Here is a 19,683-nt window from a genome sequence, read left to right as displayed (position 1 = left end):
CCACGAGCTTTGACCCGAAAGAGTCGAGTCAACGCTCATTCAACATCAAATTAGGGCTGGTCAACGCCCGGAGGGGTCGGTCAACGCCCGGCGGGGCTGGTCAACGCCCATAGGGTCTGGTCAATGCTGACAAGGTTGGTCAACGCTGAACCTTCAAAAAAAAAAAAAAATGGGCGGCAAAAATTCTCTGGACACCCAGAAAACTTCTCTGGGCACCCCTCCAATTTTCAAATTTCCCGCCAGTTCCTACCAACTGCAGCTCCGTCCGCCTTCGATCGTGGTCTCCATCAGGCTCCGCTCCGCCAGACTTCCGCTCCGGTGAACTTCAGCTTCGGCCGGACACCAGCGCTCTCCTCAGCCCTGGTCCTCCGTCGAGCTGCTCCCTCCGCTAGCCGGCTCTGCTCCACCAGCACCTCCGCCCAACTGAGCTCTTCCGCCGAGCATCTCTGCCGGACTCGAGCTCGGACTCCGCTCCGCTGAACTCGAGCTCAGAGCTTCCACTCTGCTTTGCAGCACCGCTGAACCCGAGTTCCGCCGAACTCCGGGCCTGCTGCTAGTTTCCGCCGGTCTTCTTCCTCCGCCGAACTCAAGCACCGCCGAACCCGAGTTCCGTCGAACTCCGGGCCTGCTGCTAGTTTCCGCCGGTCTTCTTCCTCCGCCGACCTCAAGCTCCGCCGAACTCCGCGCCTCCGCCAAAGGTCGCTGCTGCCTCTGCTGAACCCATGTGCCTCAAGCATCAACTCCAGCTAGCAAGCTCCACTGCCAGCACGCCAACGCCCAGGCAGCGGTAGCAGACCTCCGAGCTTCGGTCGGCGAAGCTCTAGCCAACGGCAAAGCAAAGCGTCAGTCAGCGGCATCTTCTTCCACTAATTTCTGGCAGCGCACATGGTCGTGGTGCACCTAACACACGTGAAAACCCCTGCAAGCATGCAGCTCACCTTGGCATGCATAGCTACGTACATAGCTTACACACGTGTTTGGTACGTGTCCGCTAGCCACATTATTTGTGTAGTTACTTGCAGCCATGCATATATGTGTAATTACTTGATAACAGGCGGTATATATAGCCATCTATACTTCACATATATACCTTCATCAATTCTATAATTTCAATTACATAGTTCATGATGTATATATATGTGCCCCCACCGCCCAAATACATATGCAAGATATATACTAGTGTTGATTTTACATACTCATGTACTAATCACCTCTTTTGTTTCGAGGAAATTCAACTATTTCCATCAAGCATTCAACCGCATCTACGAGTTGACGGATATTGTCGGCGTATTTTATCCGCCACAGGCAATAGACCGCCACGCTAGGCCAAACTCCGCCAGCCTCCAAATTGGCACAAGATAAGTAACAATGTCTTATCTTTTCCGAGCTACTACCATGCCAATGCCATGCTTTTCCTACTTTTACGCATGTTATTAGCAACTTTCCTACAAGTACACGCTACACACATACTTAAATTCACTTTCATGTGACATTCATCTAGAACCTTGTGACACTTTTAGCTCAATTAAACATGCTCGGATAAACGCTTGCGAAACGGTTACGACTCGCTTGGGTATCAAAGCATGGCCGCGACTCGCTTGGGCTACGCCCCGCACGCTCATACAGCGCCTACACCCAACTTGCTCGAACACCTAACTCGCTCCACTTATCCAACATGCTTTAATTACGCTCTCGGTTCACAATGCTTCATACATGTGGTCTAGCCTCCGGGCACCACACTTTTTCATGTTTTCTTACATATGATCTAGCCTCCGGGCTCCACGAGTCTATGGTCTGCGACCTACCGCCATGCGGCAGGGCGACACCCCATTATCTCATGCACTTCATACATTAGTGCACCTCCGATGTAACTACATATACAAATTTTTGTCTTTTGTGATACAGGATAGCGAGTCCCTTCTTGCTTGCGGAGCTCGGGGACTTGTAGGGGCCGTGCGCCTCTTGGATATTACTTATGCTTGATGACTTCATGATTTGAACTCCCCAACCAAGAAGCTACTCTTACTCGGGGACTTCGGGGACTTGTTTATACCTACACTAGCAAGCTAGTTCTCTACATCACCAAGCATAAGTAACACCCTCTTTGGGACATCCACAAGCCATGGTGAGGCCCAACCGAGACTTGCATCTTGTAGCCCTATGTTCAAGCTACGCTACGATATCCGGAAGTCGCAAATCCGTCGCCGGGAAGCCACCTTTCCGGCCTTGCCAATTTGCCTCCACAATATGCATTTCTACACTAGAATAGTTGTTTTCTTGTCCCACATCTAAGAAAATGTAAAGGAAGAGCACTCCTTCACCTATAAAAGGAGACTCCTTCTCACTTACTCCACACTCTATTACACTCATGTAATCCGCTTGGGCCGCAAGGCTCAACACACTAGTTAAACATTCAAGTGGACGTAGTTTCCCGCTAAGGCGGGAAATGAACCACTATACTTCGCTTGTGTCGCCCTCTCTCTCTCTCTCTCTCTCTCTCTTACTTATCGTTAATTAGATCCCCAACGGATCCAAGCATTAACAGTTTTTAATACTATTTTACCCTCACCCCTTTATTATTTAGAGAGAGAGAGAGAATGGAAGAGAGAGAAACCATATGAGACTTCGCCGGAGCCGGTCATCGGTCGCTGGAGTCTGTCGCCGGATGCTGGAATCCGGTCACCGACTGCTGCCCACCGGAATTTTTTGAAAACATTTATTGCCCTAAATAGACTTCTATTGCCCCCCAATAGACGTATATTGCGCCCCATTAGAACTTTCAATTGCTGAAATGAGAAATAATCTCCCTAAATTTAGGCAAATAAAACTTTGATTAAGGGGAAAAAACGAGGAAATTACATCAATTCAAAATATGTATTGCCCTCCAATAGACATCTATTGTCTCCCAATAGCCCTTTATTACTCCCCGATAAAACTTGTTTTTTTCCTTTCTTTCTGGGTCTTCTGCCTCCATTTCAATGAATTATCAGATTTAATGGAATTAATATGGAATACTCCTCAACCAAATTATTCACAGATCAGTGCACAAGCTCTGGAAAATCTTTAGAGCCTCCATCATGAAAGCAATTATGATAATTGTAAGTGAGCCTATCATGAATTCATGATAGCATTTATCTGCTGGCATATGTTTTTTTTTTTTTTTTTGAAACAACTGGCATATGTTTAAATTTCAAATAAGCCAAGACTATTTGACTGAGACTAACCTGGTGCTAAGACTAGGACCCACAAATCAAATTAACACAATACTTTGCCAAACCCATAAGCTAATGTATTGCGGCCTGTAATTCCTCTTCCTCGCGTAATAGTCTTCGTCCAAAAGAATCTCCAACTCTTGCCTCGAAACCTCTATCACGTCTGCCTCATTCCACGCCCTCTTGATGAACTCCCTAGTCTCGTCACGCGACTTCCACAATGGCAATTTCAAATTCAGATCGAAAAACACAAGACCCCCAAGGAGCAACGAATCCTCGGCGAACTCTTTCATCGTCTCCTTCCATGTTTCTCCCTCCAAAACTCCGGTCTCCGAGGAGCTGCGGCGTCACCGGAGCTTCAGGACTCTGGATCTAGAACGATTCGTGTTACGAGCCGGTAGATCGGTGGAGCTAGAGCTTGCCGAACACGTGGAGAGTGGTGACGAAGCCGATGAAGCAGATGGCTCATGACGAGGACGACGGTGGGCGTGATCTTCAAGCCTGGAGCGTCGTCGGTGTAGAACCTCAGCATGTTGTTTCCAACATCAAAGCCGTCGCCGCCGTCCATGCCTCCGGAGTTGGAGCCACCTCCGCGAAGACGACGTCACTGGGGATCTCAGAGCCATTGTTGAATGACTTGAATCATATACTCTCGCAAGCGTACGAATCGTGTCAAGATAGGGAAGTATTAAGCCCAAAATTATCGTACCACGGGGATTAGTGGCTAACCCACAATCCTTGGGTAGTCGGAACTAAAGTCACCAAGCAAATAATGGAAAATAAAACAAAATAAAAAATGCTAATCTAAGGCACCAAGCCTTAATTAGAAATGTTCGGCTTTAGCTTGCACCAAGAGCCTAGTGGTGAATATACACCACTAAGCGACCCGCCCGCGCAATCATGCAACGGGTGTAAATCACTATGCTTATAACCCCTCGAATACGAAATTGAAGGTTTCTAGCTAGCTTAGGAATTAGAGGGGGTCCGTCCTAGACATGCTCAAAATACACATCCTATAGTTGACTAGGCTCGTAGACATGCATTTCAACCCAACAATAATTGATATAAGCATCCATCATATGAAAATTGCATCATTACATTAAATTAAACATCTTTTACACAAAATTTGAGTTAGGGCACACAACCCTAACCCCCAACAAAGAAATTACTCACAACCCATAATCATAGACATCAAAGTTACAAAATTCAAATAGAAAAGAGTAGAGAAGTGTATGAGAAAACAAGGATAGTCACAAATAGCTAAAAAAACTAGCATGACTAGCCTTGAATTACAACTCCCACAATTACCCAAATATTGAATCTTGTAGAGGTTGAGCCCCTTGATGGATACTTGAAGCTTTGTGTGAGTAGTCCTTCAAATCTCAAAATAAAATAAAAAGAAAAGAGGAAAAATGGAGGGGAAGAATAGGAGAGTGAGAGTGAGAGTGATAGCAGCCCAAAGGCTGCCCCCAAAGTGAATGCGACGCTGTTACTTGAGAGAGCAGAATAGGGTCGTGGTCTCTGCTTTTAAATAGAGAAGAAGGGATAACTCATAACTCTATCCAAACTGTGTCGTTTTGGTCGAAGAGAAAAAGGACAAGGATTGTGATCAGCCTGGAAACGTGGTCTAGGTTAATTAGAAAACAATTGTATGTGCAGCACCACGTGATGGATAATTGCATATGCCATGTGTCAAGGTTGGATTGGTAACCAACCTATTAAATCAATCTGCACGTGCATGCTTGCACTAATTAACCTAAGGTTAGGTTAATTAAGCTAGGCAATTAAATCAATGTTGACCAGAGTTGACTGTCGACAATTTCATCTCCTTGTCGAAAACTCCAATTTGCTCCACTTTCGCACGATTTCTTCCAAAATCCACAACTCCGCTTATTTACTACAAAATAAATAAAAATGAATTAATTACATAATAATTGACTTGAGGCTTAACTTATTTTCAGTGTTTTAGATACAATTACATGCATGGAAATGCGTCGAATCATTGAACAATACGAACAGAGAGAGAGAGTCTGTGAAAGTTGGAGAGAGAGAATGGCATGCTTTGTAATTTTGTAATTAAACTGAGCCTAAAAATGATATTTTGTCTTTAAATGGGTTAGTGGGAATAAAAATTTGTTGTTGGAGTAAGTGGGTTGATTTTGGCTCATTTTGGTGCTTTGGTTCAAAACCCCAAAATAATAATTTGAACTTGTACGTGATGTCAATATAATCATGTATGGGAGGGTTTATATTGGCCAAGTTACGCTCCCCGTGGGTATTCTTTCACCTTCAATTAGAAGAATTTCAGTCCCTATGTTTGCTAATCTTTTGGTTGTGGCCCAAACCATTAACCTAGTCAAAAGGCATACATAAATCCAATGTTGGTGACAGGGCACCAACATTCTCCATGTTAGGAACAAAACTATAGATTTAGCATATTAGGGAAACTAATGAGTACACATTACAATATCTGCTCCCATCGTGGCCTACACCAGTTCTCAGACTCCCACAACATCACCATAGAAGAAAAGGAAATAAGATCACCCTCATTTAGAGAACGCTCAGTTCTAGTTCCCAACTAGTGCGTCCGCCTGCATGATGCTGCAGGTTTCTTTTTTTCCTGTATTTTATATGTATTGAGCACATAATTGAACCGTGTTATTATTTTAGATCTTTCTTCACAAACACCCACTGAATTGTACAGAAAGGTTTGAAGATGATCAAATAACAAAACATTTACTTTGAAGCTTGAGCACTATACAAAACATTTACTTCTCCAAAGCGTGAGCACTCTACAAAACATTTAACAAAGAACGGAAGATCAAGCACAGAGCTCTTTACTGGAATTCAGAGATAGCAATAAGAGTAATAACCATCTACGCATTTTATTATTCTATCTGTTTAAGAATAAAGGATTTGAGAGAAATTGTGTGTTCCTATTGATGATAGGAGCCCTAAGGATGAATTCTACTTTAAAGAGACACGCTATAGGGATTACAAAGTACATTCCGAATAGGACTAGGAATTCTAGAACCTTCTCTCATATTACAATTATAGAACGAAACCTAGTTTGACAAGGCACACTAAATGTCAACATCCTTCAACACTCCCCCTTGTGCCGCTCAAACTTGGTGATGACGCTTCAATCGTTGTCTCGTTAAAAACCTTGCTCAAGTAATAAAAACCCTGAGGGACAAAAACAACCTCGAGGAGGAGAAAAAGAGTACAACACGTCCTTCACTCTTCGAGATCAACATGTAGACATCATTCCCCCCTGATGTCAACATCTCCCCCTGATTGCTACAATCATGGGAGTTCGGATAACTTTCTCAATCCGATGCTCTTCACATGTTTCTCGATGGTGGATTTAGGTAACGACTTAGTAAATAAGTCCGCTACATTATCCTCTGATCGGATTTGATTCACCTCAATCTTTAGAAGTGATTATTGTTGCTGATTATAAAAGAACTTATGTGATATATGCTTGGTGTTGTCGCCCTTGATGAAACCTAATTTCATTTGTTCAATACAAGCTGCATTGTCTTCATAAATGCATGTAGGTTCATCTGTGGTAGACTTCAAACCACAAGTTCCTCAAATATTTCTAATTACGGATCTTAGTCATATGCATTCACGCACAGCTTCATGTAGAGCAATAATCTCTGCATGATTCGAGGAAGTAGCAACAAAGGTCTGCTTTGTAGACCTTTAAGATATCACAGTGCTTCCCATGGTAAAGACATAATCCGTTTGGGAGCGACCTTTGTGAGGGTCAGAGAGATACCCTGCATCAACAAAACCCATCAAAACATTACTGTCATTTTGATGGAGGAGGGTAGGAGAACACCGGCCACCATGGGCGGGGGGCGGCAGTGACATGGCCGGCGGCTATATCATGGACGGCGGCGTTTTGCCTTATAGGGTCTGATCCCTAACTTTCGTCTTTTCTTTTCTCTCTATAGGGATAAAACAAACCCATATCGATCATACTTTTTAAGTATCGAAAGATTGTCTTACCTTTTAAGTATCGAAAGATTGTCTTTACACCAGTCAAATGGCGGCGTGTTGACGCAGAACTATGTCTAGCTAACAAGTTCACTTCAAATGAGATGTCCGGTCTTATGCATTGAGCTAAGTACAATAATGCGCCTATTGCACTTAGGTAGGGCACTTCGGCCTCTAACAAGTCTTCGTCTTGATCCTTTGGACGAAATGGATCTTTTCCAGGCTCAAGACTACGGCCAATCATGTGAGTACTCACTGGCTTTGCTTTATCTTCATTAAAGTGGCTTAGTAATTTCTGAGTATATGCTGACTGATGGATCATAATCCCATCACTACGGTACTCGAGTTCTAATCCGAGACAAAATCATGTTTTTCCAAGATCTTTCATCTCAAATTCGGATTTCAAATACTTAGCAGTTTCCTTTAACTCATCTAGAGTTCCAATCATGTTCATGTCATCAACATAAACCGCTACAATTTCAAATCCGGAACTTGTCTTTATAATGAACACGCATGCATGGGTATATTTTATTGTTGACATATCCCTTCTCAATCAAATAGTCACTTAGACGGTTATACCACATCCATCTGGATTGTTTCAATCCATATAGTGAGTGTTTTAATCTTATCGAAAACGCGCTCCGTGGTTTAGAGCCACTTGATTTGGGTAATTGAAGTCCATTCGGAATCTTCATATATATCTCTGAATCTAGATCCCCATAGAGATATGTTGTAACCACATCTATAAGCTGCATGTCAAGTTTTTTGGAAACTACCAAACTGACAAGGTAGCGGAACGTTATTACGTCCATTATGGGAGAATATGTCTCCTTGTACGTAGTCGATTCCAGGGCGTTGTGAGAAACCTTGCACCACAAGGCGGGCTTTATATCTAACAACCTCATTTTTCTCATTACACTTTCTAACAAAGACCCATTTATGGCCAACAGGCTTTATACTTGGGGGTGTCATCATTATAGGCCCAAATACTTGTGTCTTTGTTAGTGAATCCAATTCAGCCTGGATCACATCTTTCCATTTAGGCCAATCCACTATTCGTTGACATTCTTCAACAGAGTGAGGTTCGATATCATCATGTTCTATAATTCCTTGAGCAATAGAATATGCGAAGACATCATCAAGGATAATAGAATCTCTATTCAACGTCTCATGCACACTAGTGTAATTCATGGAGATCTCTCTATTCTCTGGAATTGGTTTTGACACTGGAGTGTCCCCTAATGATGTCTCTTAGACATAACCATAATCCAGAATATCTTCATGAGACGGATTATTTATATCGATGATTAATGGATCTTTTTGTGCCAAACTCGCTTTCTTTCTCGGGCGAGAATCTATCGAACTTTTGGGCCTCCAACGCTCCTTGTAGGGAGCCCGACTTGAGCCACAACGCCCAATGACCCTAGGGATGGCGCCATGTCCATTATTTTTAGGGACATCAATCCTTGCAGGTACGTTTTCAGCAGGTATGTGTGATTTCATCACTTTAGCGATATAAGTAAACGCATCAGGCATCGAATCTGCTATGTTATGAAGATCGAGTATTCTCCACATTTCAATTTCGGACTGTGTGGTTTGGGGATCAAGATGAGACAAAGTGGGGATAGACCACGACAATCTGATCACAGCAAGGAGTTCTCACTATCTTTCTCTATTTTTCTTAATTTCTCTGTGTCTCTCTTGCTCTCTCAACTCTGAGCTCTGAGTTGTACTTGTAGAGGTACTCCTCGCTGAAGTTGAACCCCTCGGTTAATGTATCATTCCCCAAAACGCGTTTCACGAACATAAATTATTAAGATATTACACTACATGGATTATTTTTCTTTTGGGATCACTATCAGATTACTGTACTTGCACTGAAATAAAACCAAGAAGACCTATAATATGCTTCAAGATGCATGGGTCCCTTCTCCACGAATAAAACTAAGAAGATTCAATGAGAGTCACCAAGGTTTTATGTGAACTCTTTTGGATGCAAGCAGCTACAAGGAAACCTCCATCCATCGATCCGGTGCTAGCAGTTTCCACGTACTTGGCGGCTCATGACACACAGCATCATTACCATGTGATTGTTGTAAAATGAGAAAATACATAATTCTTCATTGATAATAAGACCCTTTATATAGAGACAAGAGTACAAAGATTATAAGAAATCTAAATCTAATATTATAAGAAATTCTATTCAAAATATGGGTAGGAAATCTTTAACTAAATATACTTTCCCTTTTACATAAAGATTTTCATTCCTGTTTGGACCAGTCATACCAAAACTAGATTAACTGCAACACTCCTCGTGACGTCCAATAGTGACGTCATGTAATGCCGATGGTGTTATTCACGTTGTCCCGTTAAAAACCTTACCGAGTAACAAATTAAAGTCTTTTGAGATAAAAATAACCTCAGTCAAAGGGAAAAAAAAAGTACAACAGGCCTCACATTTCAAGAATACCATTTGTATGAATCATTTTGTTTACGATTGAAATGCAGCAATTTGAAGCATAGTAGGAGGAATATTTGATTTTCTATTTTTGTAATAGTCACCTCTTAGAACTTGACACGTGTTCATTGCCAGCTTGCAGCTTGTTGCGCCTGGTATTTAAAGTCAATGACTTGGTAAGTGACATTTGATTAACAGTGACTTAGCTATTGACTTGTGATCAACATCGGACATGACCAGTGACAACAAATTTGACATCTAGTTCTACAATTAGCACATGTCCTATAGAACAAGAACACACCTTCAACTTTTCCAAGCTGTTGTAATTAAGCCATTTCTGGTTCAGGTTCTTCAGCTTCCATTTTCTCATGCCATGTTTTTCTTGCTCCATTCCAGTTATTGACATGCACTGTGACATTGTGAGACCAAAGTTGTTGTGCAGTGTAGACCAAAGGCTAAAACTGTCGAGGACACTGTGAGGATCATAACATGATATGATTAACATGATGCTAATCACCAACTTTGCAGCTTCACTAGGATACAACACAAAATTATTCAACAGAATTTGACGACTACCACATTACATGACCGAGTTGATCTATGTCCTACCACTAAATTCTACAAAATTATCATTATATAACATGAGGGGACATTTGTTCATTAAATTTGATCCATCATAAGCTTCTATAAGAAATACAGAACTCCTTGCACATTTAATAGATATGTAAGATATACCAAGATGCTTTACCAAATATTGAAGCAGCAATTTAGAAGGTAAGATGTCATCCCCTTCAGCATAGTCAAAATGAGTAGCTCATGAAGACTGACGTACCGCCACCATTTGCTTCCTTGCTTTAGTGTCAGCAGTGTCAAACCTCCTTGCATTCAAATTGTTCAAATTGGCATTTGGCATTTATTGTAACACCCCGAAACCAGATTAAACGAAAGAATCAATAAAATAAAATAAATAAAATAAAAAATCAGTCCAAATCAAATTCTTCCATTGAGTTTCTTCTTAATATTATCTTTATTTATTAAACGTCAATTGAAAATGAAACAAAAGCACATGATTTACAAGATCGATAGCTAATAGTCATTCGCTCTTACCGCTATCTTCAATTGATCGCTATCGGTGGTTGCAAGGACAAGAAAGGACCTGAAGCAGAGAATCACTTCACAAATCTAGCCGAATCCATCGTCAAGCCACCAAAATCTTTGGTCTGGTCATATCGAGACGTCATGTGCCAACGAGCCGAGAAGAAGAGTGTTCTCCGGAAAGATCCAGAGTACCTTCTCCCTCCCCCCCCCCCCCCCCTCCCAATCTGGTATATACTAGTATTTACATAACCCCAATGAAATCAAATGAAGGATCAGATCAAGCGGTGTAAGAATGAAGGGCCCTCATTGCGACATCTCAAATTTCTTTTAACAATATTTTTTTTCTTTTTCTTTCAACCCCCAAATTATATCTCGTAAATATTAATTCGGGTATCTGAAAAATTCTAAGATGTAAAAGTAAAATGGAATTGGAATTGGTCTACTCATTTCATTTCATAGTCCCTTTATATAGGGAGAGAATTACAACGGAAATATCAATTACAATGATGACATTAAATGCTGATTGATCCTTAATCTTTGCTGATTGATGGTAATCGCTAATTCCTTGATTCCCTCTCCGTCAGTCACTTTGACGAAGGCACATAATGTGTTTTTCCTTTAAAACTCCCCCTTGTGTCAAGTCAAAGACGAAATGGTGCATGAGTTGTTGCCTCACTAAAAACCTTGCCAAGTAACAATAAAAATCCTGTGGGACAAAAAAAAACACCTTGGTCGAAGGAAAAGAGCACAACGCACCTTTTACATTTGAGGATGACATGTGTGTTAGACTCCCCCTGACGTCTACACCTCCCCCTGATCCTTACATTAATCAAGGGAGCTTGGAAAGTCTTCGCATTCCTATGCTTTTCACATGTTTCTCAAATATGGCCTTAGGCAATGATTTGGTGAACAAATCTGCCACATTCTCCTAAGACCTTGCTTGATTCACTTGAATCTTGAGGAGGGTCTGTTGTTGCTGATTGTAGAAAAACTTTGGCGATATGTGTTTTGTATTATCACCCTTGATATATCCTAGCTTCATCTGTTCGATGCAAGCTGTATTATCTTCATAAATGCAAGTAGGCTCTTCAGTGGTAGAACTCAAACCACTAGTCCCTCGAATATGTGTAATGATAGCTCTTAACCATACACACTCACGAACCGCCTCATATAGAGCAATGATCTCTGAGTGGTTCGAGGAGGTAGCCACAAGGGTTTGCTTGGTTGATCTCCAAGATATCGCTGTGTTCCCAATGGTAAATACATAACCAGTTTGGGAACGACCTTTATGTAGGTCAGAGAGGTACCGAGCATCAGCAAAACCAACCAAAACGTCATTTGGCGTTTCGGTGTAGTGAGTAGCGCTTTCGCCATCAACATTTCCTTTAGAGATTGCAGTTCCATCTGCGGTCCCTCTTGTCTCTATGTAGGGAAAGAACAGTCCCAAGTCAATGGTTCCTTTTAGGTATCGGAAGATGTTCTTGATACCATTCCAGTGACGCTGCATTGACTCTGAGCTAAATCTAGCTAACAAGTTCACTGAGAATGCAATGTCTGGTCGAGTACATTGGGCTAAGTACAATAATGCGCCTATTGCACTTAGATAGGGAATTTCAGCTCCAAACACCTCTTCGTCATCTTCCTTTGGACGAAATGGATCTTTCCTTGCATCCAAACTTCGACCGATCATGGGAGTGCTAGCAGGATGCGCTTTGTCCATGTTAAATCGCCTGAGTATCTTTTGGACATACGCAGACTGGTGGATTAGTATTCCACAAACTCGGTGTTCTAGTTCAAGGCCTAGACAGAATCGAGTTTTCCCAAGATCCTTCATCCCAAATTCGGATTTCAAGTAGCTCGCGGTTTCTCTTATTTCATCAAGAGTACCTATTATGTTCATATCATCGACATATACTGCTACAATTGCAAATCCGGAACTTATTTTCTTTATGAATACGCAGGGGCATAATTCATCGTTCTTATATCCCTTCCCAATCAAATAGTCACTAGACGGGTATACCACATCCGCCCGGATTGTTTCAATCCTTAAAGTGAGCGTTTCAACCTAATTGCAAACGCACTCCGTGGTTTAGAGTCACTTGACTTGGGTAATGTAAGGCCATCAGGCACTTTCATATATATCTCTGAATCAAGATTCTCATAGAGATATGCAGTAACCACATCCATGAGCTGCATTTCCAGTCATTCGGAAACTACCAAGCTAACTAAGTAGCGGAACGTTATAACGTCCATTACGGGAGAGTATGTCTCCTCGTAGTCAATTCCAGGGCGTTGTGAGAAACCTTGCGCCACAAGGCGAGCCTTGTTCCTCAGGACTTCATTCTTCTCATTACGCTTTCTGACAAAGACCCATTTATGTCCTACAGGCTTCACACTTGGTGGGGTTAGCACTACCGGACCAAATACCTGTCTCTTTGTCAGAGAATCTAGTTCTGCCTGGATTGCTTCTTTCCATTTAGGCCAATCTGCTCTTTGTTGACATTCTGCAACAGAGCGTGGTTCGATATCATCGTGCTCTATAATTTCTTGAGCAACAGTGTATGCAAATACATCATCAATGTGTATGGAAGATCTTTCTATCAACTCATACGCACTCTCATAATCCATTGAGATTTCTTTTTTCTCTGGAATCATTTCAAACATCGGAGCGTCCTCCAGTATTGATTCATGGACATAACTATAATCAGAGACAATCTCATGAGAGGGATTCTCTACATTGATGATTAATAGGTCGGTTTGTGCCTTACTCGCCCTTTTCTTCCTTGGGTGATTGTCAATCGAACCAAGTGGCCTCCCCCTCTTCATTTGGGGAGCCACGGCCTCAACCACACCTCCACTAAGTGTGGTTGCAGTGCCTTTATCTGCGGCACTGTGCCCCTTGTTGGGGACTTCTAACCTTGCAGGCACATTTGCAGCTGGTATATGTGATCTCATCACTTTTGCGATATCAGTAAACGTATCAGGCATCGAATCTACTACGTTCTGAAGATCGATTATTCTTTTCACTTCACTTTCACATTGTGAAGTGCGGGGATCAAAATGAGACAGAGTGGGGACAAACCACGACAACACCTGTCGTTCCCTTGGAAAATCCTTTTTCCTATCTCCCCCTAACGACGGGAAGACTGTCTTATCAAAGTGACAATCTGCAAATCTAGCGGTAAAGAGATCGTCTGTCAAGGGTTCCAAGTAGCGGATAATTGTTGGGGATTCGTATCCAACATAAATACTTAATCATCTCTGAGGACCCATTTTAGTGCGATGTGGGGGCGCAATAGGCACATATACTGCGCAACAAAATATGCGTAAGTGTGAAATGTCAGGCTCATATCCAGTTACCAACTGGTACGCAGAAAATGGTTGGCTAGCTATGGGTCTGAAACGAATAAGTAAAGCTGCGTGCAATATTGCATAACCCCAGGCAGATATAGGCAGGTTGGTGCGCATAACCAGTGCCCTAGCCACCATCTGTAGCCTTTGGATGGTGGCTTCTGCGAGACCATTTTGTGTATGCACATGGGGTATAGGTAGCTCTACATCGATCCCAATAGACATGCAATAATCATCAAATGCTTTTGATGTAAACTCTCCAGCATTATCAAGCCTTATAGACTTGATAGGGTGATCAGGGTGGTGAGCCCTTAAACGTATAATCTGTGCTAGGAGTTTTGCAAATGCAGCATTTCTTGTGGACAATAAAGCGACATGTGACCAGCGTGTCGAAGCATCCACCAGAACCATAAAGTACTTGAATGGTCCGCATTCTGGATGGATAGGTCCACAAATATCTCCTTGTATTCTTTGTAAGAATGGAATGTTTTGTTTTGTGTCTTTAGCATAGGAAGGTCTCGATCTTGTTTTTGCTAAAGAGCAGGCTTTACAAAATGAGTGATGTGTCTTTGAAATAGTCAATGAGGCATAATGGGAGGGAGGTAGTGCTTCTGGTACTTCAGAAGGCAGTGGCTGCATTTGAGCAGTACTAGGACCGACACCTTGTAGTGTGGCGGATTTTTCTCCTATTTTATTTTTCACTCGAAAGAAGGGATGTCCATGTGAGTTCTTTAAAATACGGATCATCAAGTCACGACCGGGGTGCCCTAGGCGGTCATGCGAAAGCCTGTATGAGTCAGTGTCCCACATTTCATTGTTGGTGACAGCATATGATTCAATGATCCGAATCGTAGTGAGGTACAGTCCACTAGATTGACTCATAAGTTTCTCTAAAATGCGTTTCCTTCCACATTCATTAGAGGTAATATAAAGGTATTCAGTTCCATTCTCACAGTGTGTTTCTACATGATAACCGTTGGCATGAATATCTTTGAAACTTAACAAGGTTCGATTAGCTCTTGGTGCATATAGAGCGTCTGTGACTTTTAATGTTGTGCCATTAGGCAGCAAAAATTTGGCAGTTCCTTGCCCTTTTATTACTTGTGATGATCCAATCATCGTAGTCACAGAGGAATTATAGGTTATTAATTCAATGAATAATTACCTATTCCTTAATATGATGTGGGTAGTCCCACTATCAACTAAGCACTCAAGTTCTCCTCGATTCATTCCTACAAATAAATGGGAGGTATTGTTAATTAATTTGAAAATATATCTCATATTCTTTAGAGTATTTCTATTTGCGTAGAATGGTATTCTTTTCATTCTAATAATTTTTTTCTAGATGTATTGCTTTACATCTTTATAGTGCTATTTCGAACCATGTAAATCTGTGTAGTAAATAAAAGTCGAACGAATTCATTGCTTCAGAATAAAATCCGAAATTTATTAATAAGCCAACGATAATCAAATCAAGGTCTTGTTCAGAAATATAATTTATCAACTCTTTCCTGTTTGACTGAAGGGTTCTTCGGTGCCTTTTGCACCTTGTTTCCATGACCACTAGGGCCAGAACCACCATCTCTGAGCCATACATTGGGAGGGCCTCCACGGCCCATACCACAACCCCCACGTCCCTTGCCACGTGGTGCATTGTTGCCACGTGGGTAGGGATCAGCACGTCCAACCCCTTTTGCATTGGGGTTCTTTCCACCTTTCACTTTGCCATAATTAGCCTCGGGAATTTTCTTTGTCCCAACAGGCCTGGCATTGTTGTTCAAAAGAACCTCATTATGCCTCTCAGCCACTTCCAGTAGGTTGATCAGCTTATTGAAGGTTGTGATTCTTTTGTTGTCATACTCCAGCCTATACTGGTTTGCTAGTATAAGTGCTGAAGTAGGAAAAGTGGAAAGAGTCTTCTGGATCATATCATCTTCTGTGAGTTCCTTTCCATAGAAATTTAGACGTGCCTTTAGGCGCAACATGTCCTTGTTGAAGTCATTGACCCTTTTGTAGTCAAGTAAGCGGATTTCATTCCACTGAACGGTCAGTTCTGGGAGTAAGGTGTCATGAATGTTCCCAAAACGTCCCTTAAGGGCATCCCACAGTTCTTTGGGTGTCTTCAACTAAAGGTACTCCCAGCGTAGTCTAGGATCAATATATCGCCTCAGAAACATTAAGGCATTTGCTTTCACCTTGTCAGACGGTCCATCGTCTTTTAGGTCAGTGAGAGTTTTGATGGTGGCAGTGTAGTCTTTTGCCACAAAGGCAGTTTCTACATCGGAAACCCAACGGTGGTACTCAAGTCCTTCTGAGTCCAAAATGTCAAATTCAGGTCGAGTTGGATCAACCATCTACATAAACAAGAGGGAAGAAATAAATTACGCAGTCATAAAGACATCCACGTGAATTATTTTCCAAAAATATGAATTAGATTTCAAGACCAAGATTCGTAATGGTCACATTTTTTTTTCGATGCTATGTGAAAATGCTTTATCACTGTAAGTGTGTATGTATAATGCGCATGAATTTTCATTATCATGGCAAAACGGAATTTATATGTTGCATTCTAAAAATAACCATAGCACATGTAATAATAAATAAAACATAGCATATATAAAAATAAAGTACAGAGCATGCTCAAAATTCACAAATATACACCAAAATATATGTTACTCATAATAATAGAAATAATATATCATGCGTAAAAAATATAAACAATAGCATAATATAAAGGCATGCTTAGGAATAATTATATAAACCTAAAATAAAAATCACAAAACATGCTCAAAATTTCATAAATAATATATAACAAAATATAAACAATATATATTTAAGCATGCTTAAAGATAATCATATAAACCATAAATAACATGGCATGCTTTAAAAGGATCAAAATTATCTAACGAAACATGCTCAAAAGTTCTAATTATAAACAATTAAATATAGAGCATGCTTAAAAAAATATAAACATAAATAAAATTCACATGCTTTAAAAGCATAAAATAAAGTAAATAAATAAAACATAATTGGTTTTGAGAAAATAAAACAATCCTAGCGCACGCGCGTGTTGATGCAGGCGTGCGTAGCGATGTTTTTGGACTTGAGAAAAACTGGGCCGCTTCCTCTCTCTTTTCAGCAATGGGCCACAGGGCCTTGTTGTTTTTTTTCTTTTTATTTTCTGGGCCGCAGGGCCTGTTTTTTTTTTTTTTTTTTTTTCTGGGCCTCAGGCCTGCTTTTTTTTTTGAATTGGGCCGGCTCTTTTCTTTGGGCCGAGTCAGCTCTTTTTTTTTTTTTTTCTCTTTTTTCTTTTGTCTTTTTTTTTCTGTTCTTTCCTCTCTTCTTCTTCGCGTCTTCTCCTTCTGGTTTTCTGGTTTTTTTTTTTTTTTTTTTTTACAGATGGTGGCTGCAAGGCTAGGCAGCGGCTAGGTGAGGTGGGCCGCTAGGATCTGCAGCAGGTGAAGGGTAGGGCCCGTGTGTGCTGCTGCAGGGCGGTTGGGCAGCGTAGACGCGGGCGGGATCGAGGCAGCAGTTAGGCGGGATCTGCGCAGCGCTGGGTTGCTGCTGCAATGGTGGGCTGCTGCAGATTGGGTTGGGCTGAGGCGCGCTGGGCTGAGGAGCGGGGGCTGAGACGTGGGGATGGCAGGTTGCAGGCGGGGAGCCGCGGAGTGTAGTTGTTCTGGAGGCCCGTGTGGGCTGGTGGCAGAAGGAAGAAGAAATATGTTTTTTTTTTTTTTTGACGGGAAGAAGAAAGAAACTTAGAAAACTAGGGTTTCTTGGCTATTGGCTTTGAGCGTGCTGATAACGTGTAAAAGTAAAATGGAATTGGAATTGGTCTACTCATTTCATTTCATAGTCCCTTTATATAGGGAGAGAATTACAACGGAAATATCAATTACAATGATGACATTAAATGCTGATTGATCCGTAATCTTTGCTGATTGATGGTAATCGCTAATTCCTTGATTCCCTCTCCGTCAGTCACTTTGACGAATGCACATAATGTGTTTTTCCTTTAACATAAGACAATTTATACAGATTTATTGTGAAAAAAAAAAAATCTCATCGCAATCACTTTTAAAAGCGCTCTCTCTCTCAAACCTTGCGGCAGAAAACCATAAAACAAATTTCACCCCGTCTGGCGGCGCGCTGCTGTAGTGGTGTTGTCGTCGGACGGGTTCCTATTTCTTGGCCTTCCGGTGGCGCAGCTGTGCTGGGGGTATAGGTTTCAGTCTGGCAGTGAAAGGATCCAAATCGGATCGATTTGGCTGGGATTTCCTCAACAAGGAAGATGGAGGCATGGCAGATCAGGGATCGACTTCTGTTGATTGGAGGGCTGTTCGGCGGCGAGGAGGTGTGACCATCAATGGCTTGGTTTTGATGGTGATGGTTCGAGCTTGGCGAGAGAATTGGGTATCAGGTTGGGCTCAATTGTTGTGGTTGCAGGAGTTTCTTTCTGGGTTTGTTGGATAGTGGCTGCAAGTAGTGGGTTGGTGGTGGTTGGCGCTGATCTAGTCGGGTCGTGGTCACAAGATAGTGAGTGGAGCGTCAAACCTTCCTTGAAATCGTTGTTGGGGAAGCGGCGGCGGATACTCATAGTGGTGGCTGGGTCGACTATGGAGTGGCCTGACTGTGGGGCCCACCGTTCTGCCGGACCGGCAAAGAATAGGGACGCATACCACTACTCTAGAGGACTGAGCTATTATTTCTGGCTTTGTTGCGCTTTTGCTTAGTGTTTAATCTTTTTTCTTTGCGTTTAGTGTTTGGATCTGTTTGTCAGATGTCAAATAAGTCCATACTCTCTCGAGTTAAGGTTGTCGTCATGGATTTCGACGAATGGTTGAATTTGGGTAGTTGGGTCGTTGCTAATAGTACCCAGTCTTCTGCCGGCTTAGGGCCGTGCGTTTCATTATCAGCCTGTGTTGAGGTTTCTGGGAGATCCTAGGATGTCCCACCCAATAGTTTTCTATTGTGGTCAGATCCTGTCCCAGTCATTGCTACTTATTTTGGTCAATTTAGCTCGACCAGCTTCTTAATTTGGCATTCGTCATTGGATCTATTGACATGTCAGTCTCTCCTCTTTAGAGTGAGGATATGTAGTGTGAGGCTAGAGTTATTTGTCTTTAGTTATAATCACTTGTTGGGTGCTGTGATTATGATGTAATTGCAATTTATTTGAATGAAGTTTCTATTGATAAAAAAAAACTAATCGAAGTTGTAACTAAACGTTCCCTTCTCTCTCTCGACCTTTGCGATTGACAGCTAGGGTTTAGCCTAGTTGGAGTGAAGTGTTGGTGTCCTGAAGACGACGGTTTGATCTGTATGTTTTGGTTTCCCTTCCTATTGTCGGTGTGGGAGTTCGTAGTACAACGACTGTTATCAATAGAGGAAGTGATCGGCGGGTTTGGAAGAAAACTCGCTCTCACAGAGTTGGAGGCGGTGGAGGTCGTCCTCCCTTAGAAACGGCAGAAGCAAATGCCAAAACGATTCTTCCTTGTGGGGGAATTGATGACTGACAAGCAATATAGGGTTGACTCTCTAATTAGCACCCTGAGGGGA

General features: G+C 41.9%; 1 protein-coding gene across 2 annotated transcripts in view; it reads left to right on the top strand.

Moving 5' to 3' along the window:
* Positions 1-19,683, top strand: part of LOC133706537 (disease resistance protein RPV1-like) — a 94,818-nt gene that overhangs the window by 42,326 nt on the left and 32,809 nt on the right. The window lies entirely within an intron of this gene.

Source organism: Rosa rugosa, chromosome 4 (assembly GCF_958449725.1).
Source record: "Rosa rugosa chromosome 4, drRosRugo1.1, whole genome shotgun sequence".
Classification (NCBI taxonomy): Eukaryota; Viridiplantae; Streptophyta; class Magnoliopsida; order Rosales; family Rosaceae; genus Rosa; species Rosa rugosa.
This window is presented reverse-complemented; position numbering and strand designations above follow the sequence as displayed.